This window comes from Acinonyx jubatus, chromosome B4 (assembly GCF_027475565.1).
Source record: "Acinonyx jubatus isolate Ajub_Pintada_27869175 chromosome B4, VMU_Ajub_asm_v1.0, whole genome shotgun sequence".
Lineage (NCBI taxonomy): Eukaryota > Metazoa > Chordata > Mammalia > Carnivora > Felidae > Acinonyx > Acinonyx jubatus.
The window spans coordinates 110,487,856-110,514,796 of record NC_069387.1 but is presented as its reverse complement, the minus strand read 5'-3'; the positions used below and the strand labels follow the sequence as shown (position 1 = coordinate 110,514,796).

The window sequence follows — 26,941 nt, the reverse complement described above, 5'->3', positions numbered from 1 at the left end:
TTTGATAAAATAAAGGCACGATTGATGGTCTCACTCATATCTTCATGGAGGTGGGGTTGCAAAGATAAGCAAGGCCACAGTGAAATGGGAGAAAAATATAATTCAATACAATAGTACCTTACTACAACCATACCTGAAAAGAATACCTCCAAAGTAGATTTATTTCTTGAACAACCATCACTAAATACCTCCTGTGTATCAGGCACAGAGGATGCAAAGACGAAATAAAACACTCACTGCTTCCAGAAAACACAGCATTATGGTCCCTCTTGAAAGCCTCTGCTCCCAGCAGCTATCCCAGGAAAAACAGAACAGAGAAATATGACTCATAACGACTCCCGCAAGGGGTGATTTTTCTCCAGCAACTTTTACAAAGAAAAGTAAAATCAAAATTCATGTGGGCTGACTTTATTCTATTTTAATTAAAAAAACTGTCATAAACAATTTTTTAAATCATTATTGCTTGTCTACAATGATATTGACATTATATAAATAGATCTCCTAATCATCAAAGAATATCTCTGGCTCAAGAAATCTGAAATTATAGTGAATTAATGACTTGGAATGCCACTTCCATAAGCTCACTGACCATTGACTTAATTGTTGAGTGCCAAAAGTAGTAGGTACTATATATGTAATTAAAAAAAAACTTTGATAATTCTTATGAACAAAAAATACTTTCCTCTGTAAGGAAAAATCTCATTAGTACTTCAAAGATAATAAACTAGTAACTTGATCAAACTGTCCCTGGAAGATAAAGTGTCAAATATACATTCGCTATTCATCTGTGAACACCTCTGTTTTCTCCCTTTGAAAAAACAGATTCTCATAATTTTCACTGACAGGGACTAAAAACAGAACACTGTGAAAAGCACCATTCATTTAATGAGTTTTTTCTTATTGGAAACTCCAGTGTCTCAGAGTTGTGCTGACGTTTGTGCTTTTTGATTTAATGCGGCAGCTTTGTCTTTTGGGAAACTTGCTCTGACACAGAACCACTTTATATTTGCCTAATTAGAATTCAGAAGGCATCGAGAGGTTGGAGATCCCTTCCACTGCTTGCCAAAGTCCCCCTTTCATGGCTATAATTCAAATTCTTTAATTCAGTGAAAATTTTAGTGAAAAATCTTCCAGATCAGACAAGTCATGACATAGCAACCAAGAGCACACCATTTTGAAACTTAAAGTGTTGCCAAAATTATATGCAACACTTTAAGTTATCACCACATAAAATTGGCTTAGGATAAAAATTTCAAATAGATGTTCACTTGAACCTCTTACAGAAAGACTATCTGTCTTTCCTACTGGAACCTCTGAAGAATCATTAAAGATAAAAATTGCCTAGTCTTTTAAAATAATTTGTGATAAAAGGCACATCTATATCAGTATATGCAGGTTCCCTGTTGGATGCCACTTTGTCTAGGCTTTTATTTTCCTCACCCCTCCATTGGTACTGTTCCTGGATCACACCCAAGACATCTGCTCAGCTGTGCTCTAGTCTTTAAATATGATGATGCAGTGATTAGTGGGCCAGAATGCTTAGTGCTGGGACTGGTCTGTATAATATGGTCCAGGGTGGCTTACCCTGGCGCTTCTGCTCATTTGCTAAGCAGATGGTCAGGGCTGGGGGCACATCTGTGACCATGAAAGAAATGTGTTTTCAGTGCAACCCCAACTGGCCTGAATAGAGAATGAACTCCTATTTCTCGCCTTGATTAGCTCTTACTTTAACAAAACAAGATAATTGGTCCAGGTGCTAAGTCAATAAATTAAGGAAATACTAATTATGCCCAAGAAGAAAATAATCAGGTCCAGGATGGTATTTTGTTGTGGCAATATTTATTCGGGTCAACATCTTAGAAAGAAAAAGCTAAACATTTAAAAAGTAAAGGACAAAAGACAAGTCAGGTCATACAAAGAGGACTTAGCTGCTTTAGGTAGTTATGTGCAACAGTGAAGAGAGAAGGAGAGACACTGGTTGGAAGTCTAGAAGAAGCTCTACATTGAAATATTAAATCTAGATAGTCACCATAACCTTAATGTTGAACATTGTCCTGAGTGCATACACACATTATTCAATTTAATTCTCACAGTATTCTCCAAACCAGATATCTCTATCCACATTTTACAGGCTGAGGAATCTGGGATTCAGAGAAGTTGACTCTTTCAAGATAACAGCTATCACCTAAAACCAACATTCTTAAAAACTGAAAAGAGTATGAAAGAAAGAGAGGTAAAGTAAAGCCAACAGTTTAAGAAGAATAGTATCATTAAGTGCCAACATCGTAAAAGAATTGAAAAAGAAAAGGCAGGAAGGTATGAGAGTATATAATAAAAGAAAAGTTGCCAAAGATATGAGGTGGGTTTGGAACAGGTGGACCTGTTAACATTTACATTTATTTACGTGTCTACACACAAGAGTGACATGTTAGTGTTGATGTCTCTGGGTGAAAATGTGCAGGGCATCTTCTGAATGAAGGGAATGTATGCTAAAGCAGCAGGTTCTGAAATAAATGACATTAAGGGAGGTAGTTTAGGTGGATAATAACAATAAAAGCAACAGGAGGTAAAGCCTTGAGATGTTGGAGAAGAATAGCCTGATTAGGGTCAAACTATTGTTGAGATTTGGACACTAAATATTTGTTTGGGTAAAAGGTAGAAAATGGATGTTCGCACCAGAAATATTTATATACAGATAAATCTAAAGATGCTAATAAATTTCATAATTTAGACTAAATTAATGTCATATATGTCCATATAAATAATGCACATACCTATATGTATATGTATATAACATTATTTTATCTATTATATGAGATATATAATACATATACATAGATATAATGTAAAATTATCTATCTTATAATAAGCATACATATAAAGTTAACAGTTATATGTCATTTATATATAATTATTAACCATATTATAGGTATTCATATATATACAGTTTTAGATATTGTATATTGTGTATATTATGTGATATGATTACCCATTGTAGTTAACAGTTTCTGTGTTCTCCTTATCATCTTTTTAGGAGATCAAAGAGGAAAATTATTATATTACTTGCCTTTAATTACTCAATGAAAATAGGACTGTATTATTATGCTATTACCATCTGTCTTTCCTACTAGACAGATCCGCGTGATCTGGAACTCTATATTTTTATGCCCTGTTGATCTCCCACACCTAGCACTGAGGTGTGAATATTATTGAATCTGTAATTTAAAAAAAAATACCAAACTATTAAATTCCAAAAACTAAAGGATGGGAGAAGCATGATAACAAAATAGTGTCAATTCCTGCATAACAGTTATGCAGGAACTAATAAAGCAAGAATTTATTGGAAGAAATCTGGTATCAGTGAAGGGGGAAAAAAACACAGAAACTTGGAATAGCAAGTTGAAAATTTGAAATAAAATTTAAAATAACACAGACTTTTTAAATTAAAATTAGGACATCATGGATGAACTTCTATGTAAAACATGTTAGATAGAGATGTTTTTGAAATAAAGATCTACAGCTATACATTGTATTTCATCACATGGATGGCCAGGAATATTTTGCTAATCCAGGCTATTCTTTTTTGAAAAGTTTGTTTGTCGAGAACTACCAGAATAGCAATGCTTTCATATTTGGAAGTCTCTATCTCATAAATAAACCACATATAGGAAGTTTAACTGGCAGTGATGCACATAGACACTAACGCGAAAACCTTAAATCCTGGCTATTTAAGAACAAGTCAGATGAAGGCAAGAGGTCATTCAGCTATTATGACTTAATTTGACATGGCTAACTCAAATGCCATGTGTTTTACTATCCCATTCTTGGATCATTCTCACTGCTTTCTTCGCCCACTTGTTATGATACATGATGCATAATACAAAATAGCTCCTGGCCCATTTTTTTAAATGGTGGGAAAATATTTATTATTATTATTTTTTTTTTGCTGTTTACTTTATGATTCTTCTATAGGAACAACTCTGTTCTGATATCTTCAATTTTGTCACTTTCTTTTGACATGTCTTGTCGTCAGATGGCCCAATATGTTGTTACTTGAGGAGATTTAAGTTTTCTGATATGAATTCAGTATTTTTCCTCATCATCAACTTGACAGCTTTTCTCTTATACCTTTCTTCTTGTTCTTCCTCTTTAGCTCTGGGAAGAAGAGAGTTCTCATTCATCTTATATTTTCTTTCCATTTCTCTCTGATTTTCTTTAGATCTCAGTACCAATTATAAACCCCCATCCTAGCCCAAATGTTCTTCTACTAACTACAAATTTTGTTTCAGCTTCTCTTTTTCTCTCTTTGAATTCAATTTCCCAAGATGTATCATCTGTTATCTCTATGTCTCCACGTCTTCTTTGTTCCTGCCTAGGGATTGACTTTAGTGCAGACGAAAGGGTATAAGGAATTTACTAGCTGGAGAAGACTAGCATAATACCACCTTGGGGGAATCCCCCACCTGTTGTCCAGATGCTTGCTGGAAACTTTGGTCTTTGTATCATCTTTAGCCTCAATCTTCGAGCCTCCTTATGCAACAATACTCTGATCTATCAACAACTGGCTCAAGATCCCAGGTCTATGTCAACAATGACTCGTACCATTTCTGTGGCCCTAACCCATTGTTACCTCATCTTTTTTCTGCTTTCCTAACTTTTAAACATCATCTTGAACTCTCACACTCAAATTCAATTTACCTCAAAATACTTTTGGTATTCCCACACTAATGCTAGGGTCTGTGGCAGGGACTTGAGAATACCAACTTGAAAAATTATCCATATCTCTTCAAGGATTGATGCTTTTGTTTCCTCTCCACTCTCCCACTGCCTTAACTATCTGCCAACTGGCTTCCATCAATGCTGCTCTTCTGAAATTGTTCTCTCTAAGGTTGCCAATGGTTTCCTTGATCCAAAATTAAATAGTTTTTTTTATTTAATATTCTGTTTGTTCTCTCTAGGGTTGCCAATGATTTCCTTGTTCCAAAATTAGGGTTTTTTTAAATTTAATATTCTCTTTCCCCTTGACTTTTCTCCTATTATTGGTTTTATTGAGCATCCATTGGCAACTGCCTCATCTTGTCTCTTATAATGCTTTGCTTATACTCCAGCCGCTACAACTGCTTCATTTTATTTTCCTTGATATTATTTTAATGGACCGCCTAATCAAGTTTGCCTAATATTGGATCCTGATTTTCTATTTTTACTTTGCACTGTCTCCCAAAAACAAACTACAACAACAAAAAATCTAACTTCAAGACTTAAACTAATGAGGAGCTATATTTTATTCATCTTGTTTCATTCATTTATTAAGCATCTTTTTTATCTCTAAATCTGATGTTTTACCTAAACTTTGTACCTAAAAAGTGAGGAAGTAGATTAAATCTTTAAATAATGATGAACTTTAAAAATTCAATGGCAGTGTAATAGCAAATCCAAGTTGTCTTTCAAGTTCCACATTTACATTTATAGTTGCTTACTTAACTTCAGCATTTCTACCTCCACTAAAATGTTCCAGCACAAAATGCTCTTCATGTTAACACATCTGTAGAATAGGGAATTGTTTTGCTCCTTTAATTCTGCCACTTTTTCATATATCTACATTTTTATTATTAATGCCTTGAACATATAGCTGAATTCAAAAAGACGATAAATGATAAGCCCAGTCTTTTTTTGAAATAGTGCTTTTGCTCCAGAATTTAGACCTAGGATCCTGGAATAATTTTTGAGTTTCCTCTTCCTTACTTTCTAGATAAAAGGAGTTGCCAAATCCTCTTTGTTCACCTTTAGTAATAAAAGCAATCATGAATAACAGGTGCCTGGGTAGTTCAGTCAGTCAAGTGTCCCACTTTTGATCTTAGCTCAGGTCTTGATCTCAGGGTTGTGAGTTCAAGCCTGGCTTTGAGCTCCACAGTAGGTCTGGAGCCTACTTAAAAAAAAAGGCAATCAGGAATAATACCTGATATTAGAATATAGCTCGGAAGTTCACATTGCTTCCTCCCACATATTATCTCATGTGAGATAGAGAGAAGAAATAGATATGCAGGAAATAATAGTATTATCTCACATAATGAGTTTGGTGTAATTGTCCCATTTACCATATGGTATGCTGAGGCTGAGCTAAATGATTCATAATTTAGGATTTATGCTAACTCTATTATGCCCTATGACACTAGTTCATGATATTCAGTGACTCTCAAGCTTTTTTTCCCCTTCCTATATTTGCTAATTATATATAGTTTAGGTCTTATTATCTCCAACCTAAATTAGTAGAAGAGTTTATTTTGTTTCACTACACCTTGGCTATTTCTACTATTCATTCTGCTCGTTGTTATCATTCTTTGTTACATTCACATTCCATTTAAAATAGTTTTTTTTCTTCTGATTTTAAAACAAATAGATTTTCAAACTCCTGAAGATGTTTTATTTGTTGTCCTCTGGCATTTACTATTGTGGAATAAAAATTTGAGGCTCTTTTAAATTTTGTTTCTTTGAAGGTTCGTTTGGTGTTTGAGTTTTTGTTTGTTTTGCTAATAGTATGTTTGTAGAGATTCATCTACATTTGCTTGTGCCTATGTCTCATCATTGGACTGTTTAGATTTATGTTTTCAATTACACGTTGTGTTTGTTTATATTTTATTTATCTTCTCTTCTTCCCAAACTCATATAACAAGTATTTTGCATTTGTTTCCATTTTGCTAATCATGGTTTTTTTTTTTCATTTTAATTCGTGAAAAAAGGGATAAAAAGGAAATGAGGCAAAATAATCTGAAGATTAATCAATTAAAATTTCACTTTAGAAAATCAGAGAAGGGGTGCCAGAGTGGCTCATTTGGATAAGCATCCGACTCAATATCAGCTCAGGTCATGATCTCTCAGTTGTGAGATGTAGCCCCAAGTTGGGCTCCAAGCTGGGCTTGGAGCTTCCCTGGGATTCTTTCTCACCCTGTCTCTCTGGCCTTCCCCGCTTGTTCTCGTTCACTCTCCCTCTCTCAAAATTGATAAATAAATTTAAAAAATAAAAATAAAAAATCAGAAGAAAATCATAGTAACCGTAAAGTAAAAGAAATGACATAATACCATTTTGAACAGAATATCATGACATAGAAAGAAAAAATTGGAATAGAGAGCTTCAACGAAGCCAAAAGTTGTTTCTTTGAAAAGATGAATAAGTCAGCAAACTTTTGGCAAGACTAAAAAGACTTAGAATCACCCTAAATTTTAGGAAACAGATAAATCTCTTCAGAGTGATTTAAATACTGCATTAGTTTTTACTAGATAATGTCTATATTATTTCTATTCCTAAGACGGAAACATTTAACACCTGTTTATGCTTAATAAAATGTAAATATACTACTGGGTCTAAATTTTTTCTGCACTTAAGGATACATTTGAGACTAACAATATGGAAGCTAAATATTGTAGAATAAAATTTGCCAAATAAAGAAAAATATCTTTCAGATTCTTCTCTTAAGGCATTTTAAATTTAAAATTGTCTAGAGGAAAACACAATATTTTGACTTATTTAGGAGATACAAAATTTCAGCTCAATAAACCTTTGTTGAGTGTACCAGATGTAGTGAAACCCTTGAAAGCCCTCTCAAGTTCCTGAAGAGAGGTGCCTGGTCAGACTTCAGGAAAGATGTGAAAACACAAGATATATATACAAAGAAAGATCCATATGAGAATTCTATGAGTCAAAAAATTAAGAACTACAGCAAGAGAAAACTTTATAGATGAAGATGTTATGTGTGTGTGCATGCATGTGTGTGTATCAGCGTGTATGTGTGTGTGGATTAGTGAGGTAAAAAAAATGACCATGTATTAGCACATGCAAAGGATGCTGGTATTTGTAAATTCTCAACTCCCAAATGAAAAAAAAATATATATATATATACACACATATATACATATACATATATACATATGTACATATATGTACATATGTATATATGTATATATATAATATAAGTATGTATGTGCACGTGTGTATTAGTGGTTACTTCATCTCACCAACCATATATATATGTGTATATATATATGTGTATATATATACATGTGTATATATATATATATATATATATATACATGTGTATATATATGTGTATATATATGTGTATATATATACATGTGTATATATATATATATATACATGTATATATACATATATATATACATATATATATATGGTTGGTGAGATGAAGTAACCACTAATACACACGTATTATATATATATATGACTATCAACCATTTATATATGATACCATATATATACACCCTAGTTTTTTCTGTGCCATCTCTGGCACACTTTCTAATGGATTTCATTTAATTAAATTTGGAATATTCATGGGGAAACTTTCTAATAAATTTCTTATTTTCACTGTTGACAGGGGCAAACAGTCGTTTGAATGTTTACTGTTCATCACAACACATGAGACATCATTTGCATGCACCATGAAAGACGTTAAGTGGGGGCGTCTGGGTGGCTCAGTTGGTTAGGCGTCCAACTTTGGCTCAGGTAACGATCTCCAGTTTCATGAGTTTGAGCCCTGCGTCGGGCTTTGTGCTCACAGCTCAGAGCCTGAGCCTGTTTCGGATTCTGTGTCTCCCTCTCTCTCTGCCCGCCCTCCGCTAGCACTCTGTCTCTCTCTCTCAAAAATAAGTAAACATTTAAAAAAAAAGAAGTTAAGTGAAAAATTTCTCACATTTATGAGCAGTGGGGTCCAAATTTCAGTTGTCCTAGCACCAATGAAATTTGTAACTTTGAGCAATACCACCTTCTGTACTAGGGTGGGGGATATCCTACTTATATGAAGACTCCTACTCTACAAAAACAACACAGCATGTTTATTTTACCGAGGTTTTACTCCAGTCTTTTCATACTAACAAAGGGGGATTAGATCCTGTATGAGAGAAGTGACTTTTGCTAAAGCTGGTATCTTTATTGCACACATGTGTGTATGCATGTGTCACAGAGAGATTGAAAGAGACATGGTTGTAAAACGTGTTACCCCTAGTTTATTAACATTGGGTAATGAGCTTGGGTAATGAATTTAAATGATATTTCAATGCTATTGAAGCACTATCTTCTTTACTACTAATTTTCTTTAAAAGTTATACTTTTGCCATATTGAGTCAGAGATCGCTAATTCCATGAAGAGGGGAAAAGGAAAATAAAAGAGGCTTTGGGATGGTATATTCAAGGAATCCTAAAATTATGATGGTCCACTATTCCCTTTATTTCATAAACCATATGTTCTGCTTCCTATTTAGGGGAGATATAACACAGATGCATCTGGAAGGCTTTTACTGCCCTTAATTTTTTTTTAAATCCCTGTCCTAAATAAAGCTTAGGTATTAGAAGTGGTATAGAAATGTACAAGCACGATTTGTGACTAGGACTAGTCCTAACATTTCAATGTAAAAGGCATTGGTTTTATATTTTATATCCAATTTACTCAGCATAAATGAGTTTTGGAACCTGAGTATTATGTGGAGCTCAATTAAATAAGCTAGCAAATATAGACACTCATTTCTTAAATCAAGACATTTAGTATTTAAAAAAACAAAACAAAACAAAGGTAGCACTCATTTTAATACCCCAAATCAGAAATGAAATATTTGGAAACAGGAAAATGTGTTTGAGAACTAAATCTGTAATAAATCTTGCTTACTTGTTTAATGAAAAAGTGCTTCAATCAGAAAGCACATTGGATATCATGACCGAACCATGACCCGGATATGTGAGGTTGACTTTTAAATGCCTCCAGTTGTCTCTAATTAATACACATCCTTCACCTTGAAATCGAAAACAAGTATAGCATCAAGGGATTTCATTAGTGTTAAGAAGTTTAAACATAGCATCATTAAATGGTATCTGAGGAAAATCTAGTCTTTATGGCATTTACTTTAAAAAACTAGGAAAACCAAATAGTTATATATATATTTCATTTCATCAAGAAGATATCAAGTACATATACGAAGATATCAAGCCATATATGAAGAACATCACGGAAGTTTTTACAATGCAGAAATAAAGATTCTTAATGTCAGCTTCTTCCATAAACAAAAAGATTTTTATACAGCTAATTAATGTTCTAACATCAATTTTATAATTAAAGTCAAGTTTAAGACAATCTAACTTCAACATTTGCTGTAAAAAATGTGTTGGAACATTGTTCCCCAGAAACTTTAAAAATAATATCCTATTTCATATTTAATATGGGTCACCACTGGTAAGTAAAATATGCTTATGCCTCAGAGTATACGGAATATTCCACAGCTTCCAAAAGAATAGTGTGATTTCAGTAGCCACTAACCACATGTGGATATTTACTTTAATTTTTTTAATTTTTTAGGTCTTATTTATTTTGAGAGAGAGAGAGAGTGAATGAGCAGGTGAAGGGCAGAGGGAGAGAGAGAGAGAATTCCAAGCAGGCTTCACACTGTCAGCACAGAGCCAGACATGGGGCTCAAAATCACAAACTAGGGAAGTCAAGAGTCAGATGCTTAATCAACAGAGCCACCCAGGCGCCCCACCACATGTGGATATTTAAATTTTATTTTAATTAAAATTAAATATAATTTGGGGCACCTGGGTGGCTCAGTCGGTTAAGCGTCCAACTTTGGCTCAGGTCATGATATCGCGGCTCATGAGTTCAAGCCCCATGTCTGGTTCTGTGCTGACAGCTCAGAGCCTGGAGCCTGCTTCAGATTCTGTGTCCCCACTCATACTCTGTCTCTGTCTCCATCTCTCTCTCTCAGAAATAAATAAGTATTAAAAATAAGTAAATAAATAACATTAAATACAATTTTAAAATTAAGTCCCTTAGTTCCTCACATTTCAAGTACTCATTACACACATATGGCTGGGGGTTGCTGTACTGGACATCACAGATACAGAACATTAGCACATGACAAAAAGTTCTACTGGAAAAGGATGCAGAGTCCAGAGAAAGATTTCAAGAATAGGCATACAGAGCTTTAGTAAGTGTTAAAAATGGTAGAATTTTTTTTTAAATGGCAGAATTATTTAGTTTGGAAAGAAGAAAAAGGCTTGGCCTTATGATGGTCTTTGAATGACCATCATTCAAAGAAAGGTACAAAGAGACACAGCCAGCTGTTTTTCATATACTGGGTTGAGACAGGAGGGATCAATTTAGAATATAGAGAAGGAATTTAAAACAGAAGGAGTGAGGGTTATTTAAAAAGTGAATGACTTACAGGAATCTTCACATTCATGGCTTTCTATGAAAAAGCCACGTAGCTAGTGAAATCTGTGAATATTTATCATTGATAATTAAGTGAAATGCCTAGATCTCCTTTCTAAACTCAGAGGAGTCAAAAAATCAATCAATCAATCAATCAATCAATATTTATTGGGTAGATACTATATTGGGCACTGTACAAGAGATAAAGTATACAACAGGAACACTAAACACAATTTACCTAATCCCTCCCCTTACAGTATCACATTCCAGGAATGAGGAAGATAAGGAATATATAAATACCCAAATAAAATAGTTTCAGGTAATAACAGGGTCATAAAAAAGATAACATCGCATAAAATGGAGAATATGATGGTGGGTAGTACATGAATTTGAGAAGTCAAAGGAAGGTCCCTCTGAAGAGCTGATATTTGTGTTGAGATCCACCACGTCTGGAGAATAATGAAGAAGGGGAAGAGTACTGAGTATTGGAGAAATATTCAGGGGCCATCTCATATAGGTCCTGTGGGCCATGATAGGGAGCTTATGTTAATCTGGTTGCAATAGGAAGACAATGAATGATTTAATGAGATCACCCTGGCTCTTTTTGACAACTGGGACATAACAGCCAGGAACAGTCGGGTGAGCAGTCAGTGAAAGATAACATGATTGGATCACAGATTTATCAGTAGGGATGCCAATGAAATGTCAGATTTAATATTTGGAGGTAGAATGGAATTCATTAATGGGTTGGAAGTAGTGAGTAAGATTTAAAAAAAAAAGAGGAAGTAAAGGATTATTCTTAGTGTTTGACGTGGGCAAAGGACAAAGGGCTGAATAATGGAGGACCTTACTGAATTAGTGGAGACTTTGTGTGGGGACATATTTGTGCAAAGTCCCTGTGAAGTCTGAAGTATCTTTTAGACATTAAAGTTGACATGTGAAACAGACATTTGGATATAAGAATCTGCAAATCTGGGGAGGGTCCACCAGAAAAAAAAAAGGATTTAGAAAATTTGAACATTTTTGTTAAATATCTTGATCTGACATTATTAGAATATGACTGCAAAATACGTAAACATTGAATGTGCATATTCCCCATGGTAAACTATCTGCTTGGCTATAAAGTACTTCTAACTCAAGATTAAAATCTTATAAATTCTGATCTAAAAGTATCATAGAATTAAATTAGAATTGATTGACAGTAAAATATCTAGAAAATATGCAAATATTTGGCAATTAAATACATTCTTGTAAGCAAATCAAGAATTTTTAAAGAATCACCAAAAGTAGGAAAATATTTTCACCGAATAATAATGAAAACAAGCACATTAAAATTTAGTGGATACAGCAAAATCACTTCTTAGAAGTTTATACTTTTAAATGCCTATATGAAGAAAAGAAAATAACAAAAATAACGATTCTTAGTTTTTTAAGAAGCAAAGAAAGGAACAGAAAATTAATCCCAGAGTAAAGTTATTAAAAAACAGTATAAAAGCAGAAAGCAATGAACTAAATAACAATAGACAAAAATTTTAAAAGCCAAAATTTGGTTCCACTTAAAGGTTAATAAATTTACCAGATTTACCTACAAAAAAAAAAAAAGAAGATACCAATTACCAAACTGGAATAAAGATAGAAATAAATGAACTAAAACTGTCTTTACTCATAGTTAATATAACTGCTTCCAAAGAAACACCTGGGAAATCTATAAAAATATACTAGAGGGGCGCCTGGGTGGCTCAGTCGGTTAAGTGTCCGACTTCGGCTCAGGTCATGATCTCGCAGTTTGTGAGTTCGAGTCCCGCGTCGGGCTTTGTGCTGACAGCTCAGAGCCTGGAGCCCATTTCAGATTCTGTATCTCCCTCTCTCTCTGCCCCTCCCCTGTTCATGCTCTGTCTCTCTCTGTCTCAAAAATAAATAAACGTTAAAAAAAAATTTTAAAAATACTAGAACAAGAAAATTTAGAAAGTTCATTGCATACAAATATATAGAAATCAATTGTATTTCTATATACTAATCGAAAACAAATAAAATTAAAATAGAAATATTTATTTGCAATAACATCAAGAAAACCTAAAATAATTGGGAATAAATTCAACAATTTTAACAAATGACACAAAAGACTCCTACACTAAAAACTGTAACATGTTGCAAAGACAAATTGATAACTAATTTTCCTTATCCTCAAACTGATGTGTAAACTCAATGCTCTCTTGATCCAAATTTCATCAGTATTTGTTGTATATACTAACAAACTGATCCTAAAAGTTAAATGGGAATGCAAATGATTGGCAGTAAACAAAACAATCATGTAAGATAACAAATGTGAAGAAATTGCACTTCCTGATTTTAACTCTTACTTTAATGTTAAGGTTATCAAAACCGGATGGCTAAAGCTAGAAATGTAGATAAATGGACCAAAACGAAGAGTTCTAAGATACACTGATACTCATATGGTCAAGTGGTTTTCAACCAAAGCAATAAACAAAAAAATAAATCCTTTGAACAAATGGTGCACCAAACTGACTTTCTATATAAAAAAAAAATAAACACATACCTCATAGCATAGACTACCATTAAATGCAGATGGTCATAGCTTTAAACATAAAAGTTAAAGGTACTAAAATTCTAGAAGAAATAACAGGAGAAGGCCTTCACAAACTTGGGGTAGGCAAATATTTTTTTAGGAAGAATCATAAATCACTAGGCACATACAAAACAAAGAAAAGTTGAACTAGATCATAATTTAAAACTTCTTATGAAAAGTTTACATTAAAGACAGAAGGAGGCAAGGGACATAAGGGAGGGGAAATATATGTATATATTGGTATATTATATATATTTTCTGTAGGTCTCTGTCTCTCTTTATATATAAATATATATAAATATTTATATATATAAAGATTAACCAAAGATTTATAACAAGATATAAAATAATTTGCTATATAAAATAATTAAAAAGACTAATTAAATATGTGCCAACTTGAACAAGCATTTATTAGAGAAATGAAAACATATGTCCGCAAAGACTTATTAGAGAATACTAATAGTATCCTTATTCATAATAGCCAAATATTAGAAACAACCCAAATGTCTAACAACAGGAAAATGTATATACAAATTATCGTGTATCCAAAACATGGGACACTTAAAAGGAATAAACTATTGATACAACAGAGTAATAGATTTCAAACTTCTTTCATCTGGCAAAAGGAAAGAAACCAGACATAAAAGCAGATACTGGATGAGTCCATTTACATGAAGTTTAATAACAAGTACTACTAACTAACCTATTATGGTAACAAAGGAAATGCTGCTTATGGACTTTTGGGACTGACTAGAAAGGGACATAGGTCTGAGTTTCTATTTGTGACTGAGGCTCATAGGACTACGAGACATGCTAGCACTCATTGTAGAAGTCATGTCACTTGATGACTATGTATCTGAGCACAGCTACTGTGCCCTGTGATGGAAAGACTGACCGGTGAGCAAGCAGCAATTGAGGACTGCAGTGGGCAGATCCTGAAGATTCAGACTTTGGAACAGTTCCAGTATCCAGCAAGTTGGGATAAAAGACTGATACTGGACACCTTGAGAAAGAATGGATGAATCTTAATATTTCATTACTTATTCACATTAAAAATACATTTCTTTAGCAATCATTTGGTGTTGACTTCTAAGTTCTTCCATAAGGCATTCTAATGGTGTCACTTCTTTAAAAAGATTCACTGATAACTTTGAGCGAAGGGTTTCCCTTTTAATTTTGTTGTTAGCACATACTTTCATGATCAGTATCTGTATGTATAAATTAATCACCTAGAACCGCACAAAAGGAGGCTATTATAAATTTTAGCAGGTGTGGTCTAGATTCAAATGATGACCTGTTCTATGATGTTCTTCTGAAACTTTCCTATAAAATTGCACAATACAACCTAATAATTATATCTTACTTGTTCTTATAGCTGCATAAAAGAAATGCATTGAATCATTTAACTATTTTTTCACAAATATCATTAGGGAAGTATTTCATTCATTCATCATTTTATTCATCTCACAAACATTACTGAGTATTCTGTGTCAGGCACTGTGCTAAATTCTGAGACAATCAGAAGCTAGTACAGTTTGGTAGAGTTTTGTTACACAATGAAAGCTGTATTATGTTAAAAACAATACAGGATAATAAAAATTCAAATTAATATAATGTATTACTATGTAGCTATAATAACAGGAAATGCTTTCTGGGTTACTTATAGTCTGTGGATTTCTTCAGAGCTTTAGGGGTCCTGTTAATCCTTAAATTATCAATGCAAAAATAGTCAAGACATTATCTCCAAATGAATGTAGAAGCTGGAGCTTAATAATAGACAGGACATATTCTCTCAAGGAATGTCAGAGTCACTTGCCAATGGATAATTTAATTTCTGTCTTTTGCAAGGAGGGTGGGAAAATTCATTATATGCAAGTTTCTTATATATGCTAACAATTGTTGTAGACAATTTAGCATAATTATGTAACATAATCTTCACAACGATTCCAGATTCTGTATCCCTATTTTCATAGGAAACCAGGATTCAGACATATTGAGGGTTGTCTAATTTCATCCAGCTACTGCAAAGGCTTGTTTACCTTCAGTAAGAGGCCATACGCTGTTCATCTGATTGCATTCAGAATCATTCCGAACACATTGTTAGAGTGATTCAAACAGAAATGATCACAGCACTTTCATGGGTATTTCACTTTAGAGTTTGTAAAATGTTCATATATACACACATATCATCTCATGTGTTCCTTAAAATGACCCTTGCTCTTGGCATACACATTGAAAAATTGATAAAACTGTTTTGGAAAGAATGATGTACTAGAAAAATCCTTTCGATGCCATCTCATTGGGAACTAGCTTAATGTAATTAGGTTTATTTCAGAAGCAGAAAAATGAAACATGGATTTAAGAGCTTAGTTAAGGAAACATCATTGTGCTACACTATACTCCCCAAAGTACTTTAGTGAGATATTCTGGACCACCTGATGATTTTTGAGAGCTAAATGCAACAAGGGAATATCCAAGAAGTTTTCTGAGTATATCATTTCTCTTTGGCATCCAGCACAATTAATCACAATATCAATAAGGAGGTTTGGTGGTAACAGGGAGACACATGTTAGAAACCATGAATATGACAGTGATTCATGACTTGATTTTCTAAAATGTGGACTAAGCAATTCAAGGGGTAAAATGTTCTAATTTCAAGTATACCACCTTTCTACCATAATTAGGTTGAAAACAAAACCTTTGTTTTCTGAAATAGTGTTAAACTCTATGTGGAAGTTATAAAAATAATAGAGTTCAATGTACCCTTCACCTATCTTTCCCCAATGATAGCATTTTAAATGATCATAATACAATCATCAAAATCAGGAGAGTGGCACAATACTATTAATTAAACTACAGGCTTTATTTATATTTCAACTGTTTAATTTTTAATTTTGCTTATATTCCTTTATTCTTCTATTTATTGATTGATTGATTGATTGATGCTTTCTTAAGGAAAGTTTTAACTTATGCTTCTGTTGAGTTGTCAAGAGGTACCGATTTTTATATTGATAGTCACAAGTTGGGAATGGAATAGAAGACTTCCTTCTAGGGGACAGGAGAAAATTCTGTAAGTTATCCCAAAGGGGTATAAAAAAGACAAAGACATCTCATCTTCTCTTTTGTGAGAATAGCTAATACAGAAACTTCTTGCTTTGGGTTTTGGCTCACCCTATTCAAAAGAACAGAGAGTAGGCTAAAACTACAATCTACACTGAACATAATCTAGTTAGAAAAATAATACAATATATTAAAATATAAAGTATATATTTTATATTGTCATTAAAAATCAATAAAAGCCAAGCAAGACTTTTTAATGGAAATTGAACTACCTAAAAGCTGCAAATAAAAGTGCAGGTTAGGCACCGAGGCCCAGGTTACTTCTTCATTTCAAGGCCATTTCATGAGGAGCTTTGGGGAAGGTTTGGTTCTCTTGGTGGTTTCCTTGTGGGAACACTTGGGGCAGAAAACTCTTAACTGGCACCAGGACTTGGGTTACTGCAATTTAAATGTCCAGAATTAACTGTAAAGTCATGTTTTATCATGATTTGCTTCTAAAATTCCCTTTCCTGTATATTAAACTTTTGTTTGATTTTATTTTTGATTGTTCCTCTTTTGTATATTGCAACAAAGTCAACTACTTAACTATTTAAAGTACATTATTATAAAACAATCATTCCAATCACCCTTATTGAGGCCATTCAGGTCACAGCAATATAACCAATAAAATGTAGAACTTTATGTATATTAAAACATTTCCTGAGTTATTTTGTATAGCCAAGCAATGGTTTAGTTCTGGAAAAATAAGGTCCGTAAAATCCATATTTTGGCATCATGGGCCTTGGGCCAAATTATAATGATCTTCATTAGAAAATCACTTAAATGCATTGGAAGTGGTAATGTCACATCTTCATAACTTTTTTATTCATCAAAAATAATTATTTTTTTAATTTTATTTGCTCAGCATTATTTGGATTGTATCCCAACTCAGGGAAAACTGTTAATATTTCTAAACTGGAGAAAAATAACCTTTATAAAGAGTACACTACATAATAAGAATTACTCTAAGCATTCTACATAATCATTCTAAAAGTATTACTATATCATCATTTTTTCAGATGACTAAACTAAGAACAAAGAGAGATTGGAAAATTCTCATATTGTCTGGAAGAACTACTCGAAATCATCCATACGTTCAATGGAATCCCTATCAAAATCTCAATGGGGATTTTTCCACAGAAATAGAAATAGAAAACTCAATCCTAAAATGCATATGGAATCACAAAAGACCTTGCATAGCAAAGCAATCCTGAAAAAGAACAAAGCTGGAAGCATCACATTTCCTGATTTCAAACTACATTACAAATGTATAGTAAGCAAAACAATATGCTACTGACATAAATACAGGCAAAGAGGCAAACGAAATAAACAAAAAAATCAAAAGTCCAGAAACAGGTCTCCCCATAGACAGTAGACTAATATTTCACAAGAGAGCCAAGAATACACAATGCGAAAAAGATAGTCTCTTTGATAGATGGTGTTGAAAGGACTGGGTAACCACAGGCAGAAAAATGAAATTGGACCCCTATCTTACACCACTCACAAAAGTTAAGTCAAAATTAAACATAAGACCTGAAAGATAAACATAAGACATAAGATAAATATAACATAAAATTAAACATAAGACCTGAAAGATAAACATAAGCATAAACATGAACATAAGACTTTAAAAATAAGACCTGAAACTGTAAAACTCTTATAAGAAAACTTGGAAAGCTCCTTGACATTGGTCTTGAAAATGATTTTTTTGGATAGGACAACAAAAGCACAAGCAACAAAAGCAAACATCAGTAAGTGGGACTACTTCAAATTAAAAAGCTTCTGTACAGCAAAAGAAACAATCAACAATATGAAAAGCAACCTATGGAATGTTAGAAAATATTTTCTAACAATCAATCTGATAAATATACAAAGAACTCTACAACTCAATCATAACAAAACAATCAGGTTTAAAAATGGACAGATGGGGTGCCTAGCTGGCTCAGTTAGTGGAGCATGCGACTCTTGATCTCAGGGTCATGGGTCCCTGTCCCACTCTGGATGCAGATTACTAAAATAAATAAATCAATAAACTTAAAAAAAATGGACAGATGAATTAAATAAACATTGTGTTTAAAAAAAACACAGAAATGGCCAACAGGTACTTGAAGACGTGTTCAACATCATTAATCACAGGGAAATGCATATCAAAACCATGATGAGATATCACCCACACTTGTTATAATGCCTATCATCAAGAAGATAAGAGATAAGTGTTGGCCAGAATGTGGAGAAAAGGGAACACTTGTGTACTACTGGTGGGAATGTAATTTGGTGCAGCCACAATGGAAAACATATGTAGATTCCACAAAAACTTCAAAACAAAACTACCATATGACCTAACAATCTCACTTCTGGGTATATATTCAAATGAAAAGAAGGATCTTGAAGAGATATTTGCTCTCCCATGTTCATTGCAGCATTATTCAGTACAGTCAAGATATGGAGACAGACTAACAGTCCATCAATGGATGAATGGACAAAGACATGTTATTATGTATACAATAGAACATTATTCAGACATAAGAAGGAAGGTAACATGGATGGACTTTAAGGGCATTATCATTTAGCAGTCTGAAACAAGTCAGACAAAGACAAATCACCATATGATGTCACTTACACGTGGAATCTAAAAGAGCTGAACTCACAGAAACAGAGAGTAGAATGGTGATTACTGGGAATGAGGGAGGGGAGAAATTGGTCAAATTGAACAAACTTACAGTTGGAGGATGAATAAGTTCTGGGGATCTAGGTGAATATAAGTAACAGGACTGTATTACATACTTGAAAGTCACGAAGAGAGTAGATCTTAAAATGGCCTCACCTCAAAAAAGAAATGGAATTATGTGACATTATAGCATTGCTAGCTAAAGCTATGATGGAAATCATGTTACAATACATAAATGTATCAAATCAACATAAGCTTATACAATGTTCTCTGTCAATTATATCTCAATAAAACCTGGGGTAAAAAGAAAACACACATGTTGCAAATACTAGGTCATTTGTTTTTCAACTATACTAAGAATAATTCAATTAAAATTTGTTATATTAATATGTCCATATGAATTAAATTATAATTTAAATCACATATACACAAAAAACCAAAACAACTAAGTGTAATCCCAACTCTGTTATTTCTGCAAATAATTCACCTATTGCTGTTTTGATTTCCCCCTTTATATAATATAAATAATGATGTGAATTTCATAGGACTGCTTTGAGAATGAAAATTGGATAAATGTAAAAAACATGCCTAACAATTAGTAGAGGGTGCATTTCATAATCATTACTTTCTAAAAGAATCATATTATAATGAAACACATCAATGTTGAATTAAAAGTAGATTTCCAAATTCACACATGTAGAGAGTAACCACTTGTCCAAAGTAACATGAAAAATGAATATAAATCATTCACTTGAGCTTCAGTTTGTAATTCTATTAGACCTGAAAATTTTGAAATTCCCACTGTCTTTTAAGGATTATTTATTGTATTTATTCCCACTTCTCAACAAGACTGACTTTTCATCTAGAACAGAATACATATTTCTAATCATGCCAATGCCAGCAGACAAAATTAGCATTTAATCACCATAGAAAGTGTACTATTTTGAATTCAGCTTAAAATCCAAAAACATAGTGAAATGGATGACATTCTGTTATGTAATCTGGCCTTCAAACACTCTTCCCCCTTATGACTGGTTCTGTATTATCCTTTTTAGATCTTTTTAAAAAAATTTAATGCTTATTTTTTAATTTTAAGAGAGAAAGAGAGAGGCAGAGCACAAGCTGGGGTGTTGGGGGGAGTTGGTCAGAGAGAGAGGGAAACACAGAATTCGAAGTAGGCTCCAGGCTCTGAGCTGTCAGCACAAAGCCCGACGTAGGGCGCGAACCCATGAACCGTGAGATCCTGACCTGAGCCAAAGTCAGATGCTAACCAACAGAGCCACCCAGGTGCCCCCCTTTTTATATCTTAAATATTTTCACTTGGATTGTGATTTATACTCTTATGGAAATATGGAGAGAATACATTTCAAGAAAACAATGCCCTGCTTATAGAAGGGGGTTCTATATAAGAAAAACTGAGGCAGTTTTGCGCACAGGGACACCCCACGGACTTTTCTCTCTGTGTTATAACTAATAGAGAGACTGTCTGATTTCTGTTTTTTTTTTTTTTAATTTAGGGAAAAGTTTTATCTAGTAGACTCTATAAATCAGCCTGACGAGAATTTAATTTATCTCTAAGTGGGATGAAAAATAAAAAGACTGCCTTCTCTATCCTCCTACGTAATATTCAATAGTCTAATAAGTGGTTATAGAGCAGTATTTCAAACCTGAATTTTCTGCAACAAGAGCTTATGTCAGTGTGCTGTCAATGCCTTTAGGTTTTCAGGAAAAAAGTTTGTAGGTTGGTTACATAATATTTTCTATTTTTCTTTGTGCTTTCTAATCTAAAAGAATTTCCTTAATGTATCCTTTTTCAGTTCATTGACATTTTGTAATTTCAATCTTGAAGATCACTTATTCTCTTTTCATCTTTTTTTCAGTCATTACCATGTTGTGGTTGCATATAATACACAGCTCTAGAATACAAATATTTAGAATCCTTATCATAGTGAGCATTTTCATTTGTGCATTAGAGAAGAAGAAATGGTAATAAATAATTTTGACTGAACTTGGTTGCTCAGTAAACCAAGGAGAGGACTGGGAAGAAAAATTCGAACAACATCTCTAAGACAGTGTGGTTTGGTAGACTCATTGCTTAAATATGAAGTTGCATGCAAGAATTTTATAAAGACAGTGTAATATCTGAAGAAGGTGTAATTGGAAAAACCACCAGACTGTAAGTTTAGAGAAACAAGTTTTATTTCTGGCTTCACTGCTTATGACCTTGGCCAAGTTACCCAACCATCCTGGGTCTGTATTATGTCATATATGAAAAGATGGAGTTACATTCATAGAACTTTAAGAACATTTACAACAATAAAAGTTATAATACTCTTTGGTTTAATGCTTCATCAATAGACACTTAAATCACATAGTACTTTTTGCACATGGAAGGAAAGAGAGAAATTGAATGTCAACTTTTGCTATATATTGGTTGATTTGTTTTATTTTCATTGTCAGGTATTTAGAGAAGAGCATCTTATAACTTGCTTAAGCTCACACAGCTTGTAAATTCAGGCACTGCCTTTCAAAATCAGGAATTGGTTCTAAGTCCCATTATCCTTCTGCCAGAGAGTAGTTACTCTCAAGAGTGAATACCTTTTTTGTTTTCCAATAGAAATTCCAATATACTTAAAAGTTTTCACCTATGTTAGAGATGTGTTTGGGTAGTCAGGAGTTAAAAATGAGTACTTCTTCTTTGCATATTACATTTCTTAAAGATTAAGAAAATACATGTTTATTAATTAGTAAATTTAAATAATCTTAAATGGGGGCACCTGGGTGGCCCAGTCAGTTAAGCATCCAACTCTTGGTTTCAGCTCAGGTCATGTTCTCATGGTTTCATGAGTTCGAGCCCCACATCAGGCTCCAAGCTGACAGTGCAGAGCCTGCTTAGGATTCTCTGTCACCCTCTCTCTGACCCTCCCCTGCTTGTGCTATCTCTGTCTGTCTCAAAATAAATAAATAAACTTAAAAAAGCTAAATAAATAGTCTAAAATGACTTAAACTAGGTCAGCAGTAAGACTTTTACTACATATTTCACTTAGAATAATAATCTTTACATTTTAAGACAGCTTAATAATTGAAATTGCATTAGGTTCTTATATACAGCCGCACAGCAGAATTTTCTAGTATTACTTGTTAGCAAGTTCCTCTATATTCTGATAATATGGACAGTTCAATATCTAGATCTACTTTATAGGATTATAAGGTTTTTCAAATTCTGGCAAGTGATGTAGTTGTTTTGAGCCTGAGAAAGTGGGCATAGATTTAAAAATAGTTTCTAAAAAGAGCATTATTTTATTGTATTTTGCCCCGGGTCAGGGGAGAATTTATTGTAACTCCAGATGTGAGATTTTTACATGCTGTAAAGACAGTTTCCTTCAGGAATGTTTCTGATTAAGGTCACCTCATTTGCATCGTGCCATCCCTTGCCTGCATTTTCCGAAGCTTGTTAGAAAACCCCTTTTGGGTATGCCTTATGACCTGAAGCATTTAACATTTGTGACCTGTTTCCTTAGAACTTGCTTTTCACGTTCTGTGCTGAGCAAGTCAGTGAGTTTGACCTTTGATATATAAAAAATGCACTTCAAGGAAGTTGGAGCAAGGAGAATGACGGTGCCTTGTCATCTTTTAAACACTGAAACAAGATTTTTTAAAACACTGTGAGCATGCATATGATTGAACAATACATGTATTTAGGTTCAGAGCACAGCTTCTTTCAGCAGATGTATTTATGGATTAGGTCACAGTCACTATCTTATGAATTTTTTTGATTACTATAAAGACAGATAGTATTATTTTGCATTCTTATTGTTTTTATATATTCCTCTAGTCATCATCATTATTACTCAGAAGGCAAGAGCAATTGAGTAACTTTCTTGCTATGTATTTCTAATATATTTAGTTTATTCTTCAAGCTGAATATGTAAGTTGCATGTATGCATTTACATCTCCTAGGTAAAGGGGCACCTGGGTGGTTCAGTCAGTTAGGCATCCCACTTTGGCTCAGGTCATGTTCTTACGGTTCATGGTTCAAGCCCCACATAGGGCTCTGTGCTGACAGCTCAGAGCCTGGAGCCTGCTTCCAATTCAGTGTCTCCCTCTCTCTGGCCCTCCCCCAGTCACGGTCTGTCTCACTCTCTCTCTCAAAAATAAATAAACATTAAAAAAAAATCTCCTAGGTAAAAATCACTTCATGTCATTTTTAATAGTAAATATGTTTTATTCATTTAAAATATCCTAAGAAAACATTCACTCAATCTACCCAAATACAACAAAATTTCTGGTCATTCATCATCTTTCACATAAAAGCAATACAAAAAAATTGAAGGGAAGTATAATTAGGTACCTCCATTTTCTAGTTTTATTTTTCTGTATAAGGGTCACATTCAAACTTTTTATTTGCATTTGGTGCAAAATTATTCACTTTTACTTGGATTGTACTTGGTACTTCTAAAGTGGAACTTGTGAAGGGCGCCTGGGTGGCTAGTCAGTTAAGCATCTGATGCTTGAGTTTGGCTCAGTCATGATCTCGTGGTTTGTGGGTTCAAGCCCCACATCAGCCTCCGCACTGATAGTGCAGAACCTAGTCTCTGTCTCCCTCTATCTCTGCTCCTCACCTCTCCTCACAAAATAAATAAATAAACTTAAAAAAAAGAGTATGGGGTGCCTTGGATGGCTCAGTTAGTTAAGCGACCAACTCTTGGTTTTGGCTCAGGTCATGATCTCCTGGTTCATGATTTCAAGCCCTACATTGGTCTCCTCAGCTGGCAGCATGGAGCCTGCTTGGGATTCTGTCTCTCCCTCTCTCTGCCCCTCCCCTGCTTGTGCTGTCTCTGTCTCTCTCAAAATAAATAAATAAACTTAACTAAAATAAAATAAAATAAAGTGGAACTTGTGAAAACTACTTTTATAAATATAGATTTTAATGTTTCATTCATTCAACACATTTATTGTACATTTACTAATGGTGAACATTATGCTAGATGTTGGATATGCAATGAGTATAGGACTTGGTCCTGTCTTTTAGACAGTATAAAAATAAATAGGCAATTAACTGAGACTGATAATTTATTTGATGGGAATAAGTACAGGGTACTACAGGAGAACACAGGAGGCACACCAATTTCATTCAGAAGTAATGGAGGAGGCAAAGGGGAGGAAGTAGTGTTTTAGCTAAGACCTGGAGGTTGAGAAATTAGCCAGAAAAAACAATAATTACATTAGGAGAAAAAAGAACTCTAAGACTTTAAGAGTTTCTTCAGATATACATCAGTTCCTCTTTCACACCTCAATTGGTAAATATCAAACTGGAATGTACCTTGGAGAGAATAATCAACCCTTCATTTTATGGTTGAGACTCATGGTCTTAAAATGACTCACCTCAAGTGATAGAATAAATTCATGGCATAATCAGAACTTTGACCCAAGGCTCTTATTAACATCTGTCCTCATGAAGTATCCCAGTAAATCACTTCTACCTGACTCCTCCAGCAATTTCTACAGAAACCTTCAGCAATTTAGATATAGAATAAGATTACCTAAAACTTTGTTTATTTAAAGTCATAATTAAAAAAAAACTATTGCCCTTGGGAGGGAGACAAGATGACAGAACAGCACGGAAGTTTTATGTGTGTCTCGCATCCATGAAATACAGCCAGACCAACACTAAACCATCCTACACGCCTAGAAAACTGATCTGAGGATTAACACGCAATCTGCGCAACGTGAACCACAGAATTCAGCAAGTATGTGGCACAGAGAGGTAAACTTGGGGAGAGAGATGGCGTGGGAAGGGAGGTGCTTTTTTGTGCGGAGAGAGGACAGAGACGGGGGTAAGAGGGTGGAGGGAGAATATGGGAAAAGCACCCCTCCCCAAAAGCAGCTGTAGGGAAAATGGAAGGTTGGAAACAGCCACAGGGACTGAAATAAAAAAGGAGAAAGGAGAAGGGAGAGGACTGTAAACAACGGGAGCACAAAGGCTGCAACTCCGCAGCTCGATACCTTGAGGTGCTCTGGTGGGAAGGGCGAATCTCCAGGAGCAGAGTAGGGTCTGGGAGGTTCTCGGGCCACACAGGGAGAAGCGGTTCCACTGCTGGAAGGACATTTGTAGAGGCTGTGAGGCAACCTGGGCCCAGTAGATCCCAGAGAATGGCCACATTTGCCGGTGCTGGAACAAGGTCCTTAAGGGTGAAGCCTGGTGCCAGATGTGTGTCGTCATTTTCCATTACCCCTGAAATGCTGCTGCTACACTATCTCGCAAACTTTTTCTGGGGCGGGCTGGCACCTGGCCACAGTGTCTGGGCACCAGCAGCAGCATGGTCCCATGAACTTTCCTGGGTGCAGCTGGCATTCAACCATTGCTCATTGAGACCCTCTACAGAGGGGCAGACCAGGACAAAGCCGCAATCCCTCAGAACTATGGGGCCGGGAAAACAGCTGCATCTGAGACAAAACTCAGGAGAGAGGTACTACCTGGGGCTTGGTCACAGACAGGGTAAAAGTGGGGAGTGGATGAAAGCTGAAGACAAAGGATGGGTGTGTGATTGCTGATTGGGGAGAATAGAGTTCTTATACTAAAGACTGGGTAGATGGGTGATGCTATTTTCACGACTCTCGCGCATGCGCATATGCACCTACAAGCGCAGTAGGCTAGTATCGCCATCTAGTGGAGAATGGAGCCATTACACTAAGCCCCGCACAACTGGGCCAACCTCACTCTTCAAGAACACAAGTCTCACCGCCTGCTTAGTTTATGGACTATAAAGCACTTCATAGTCTGACTTCCAGGGGCAAATGTAATTTCAGTTGTATTTCAATCTGTTAGCAGGTCCATCTATTTAATTTTCTTTCTTTCTATTTTTTTTACTCGTCTTCACTTCTTTTTCTTAAATACAGAAAGAGAAAAAATTCATTTTTATTTTCAATTTTTATTAAAAATATTTTTGTACTATATTTTTTACTTTTGTGTGAATTTTTTCAAGTTCTAGTTTACTTCCATCATTTCATTTTAGTCTACTTCAGTGCATTCATTTTTTTCAAATTTTCAAACGATTATCTTTTTTTTATTTTTTCCCTTTTTTCCCTAATCTATCAACCACTTTAAACACCCAGACCAAACCACACCTAGGATCTAGCATCATTTATTTGATTTTGTGTGTGTGTGTGTTTAATTTTTTAATTTTAATATTTTTAATTTTAATTTTTTAATTTTAATTTTTTCTACCTCACTAATTCCTCTTCTCCCTTCAAAATGATGAAACAAAGGAATTCACCCAAAAGAAAGAGCAGGAAGAAAGGACAGCCAGGGACTTAACCAACACAGATACAGGCAAAATGTCTGAACCAGAATTTAGAATCACGATAATAAGAATATGA

The 26,941-nt window shown here is 34.4% G+C and overlaps 1 long non-coding RNA gene across 1 annotated transcript in view; it reads right to left on the bottom strand.

Moving 5' to 3' along the window:
• The window catches only part of LOC113602798 (uncharacterized), a 74,989-nt gene that overhangs the window by 7,841 nt on the left and 40,207 nt on the right, over positions 1 to 26,941 (bottom strand). The window contains exon 3 of the long non-coding RNA XR_003424312.2: positions 238 to 292. This is a non-coding gene — a long non-coding RNA (uncharacterized LOC113602798). The remainder of the gene's footprint in view (positions 1 to 237; positions 293 to 26,941) is intronic.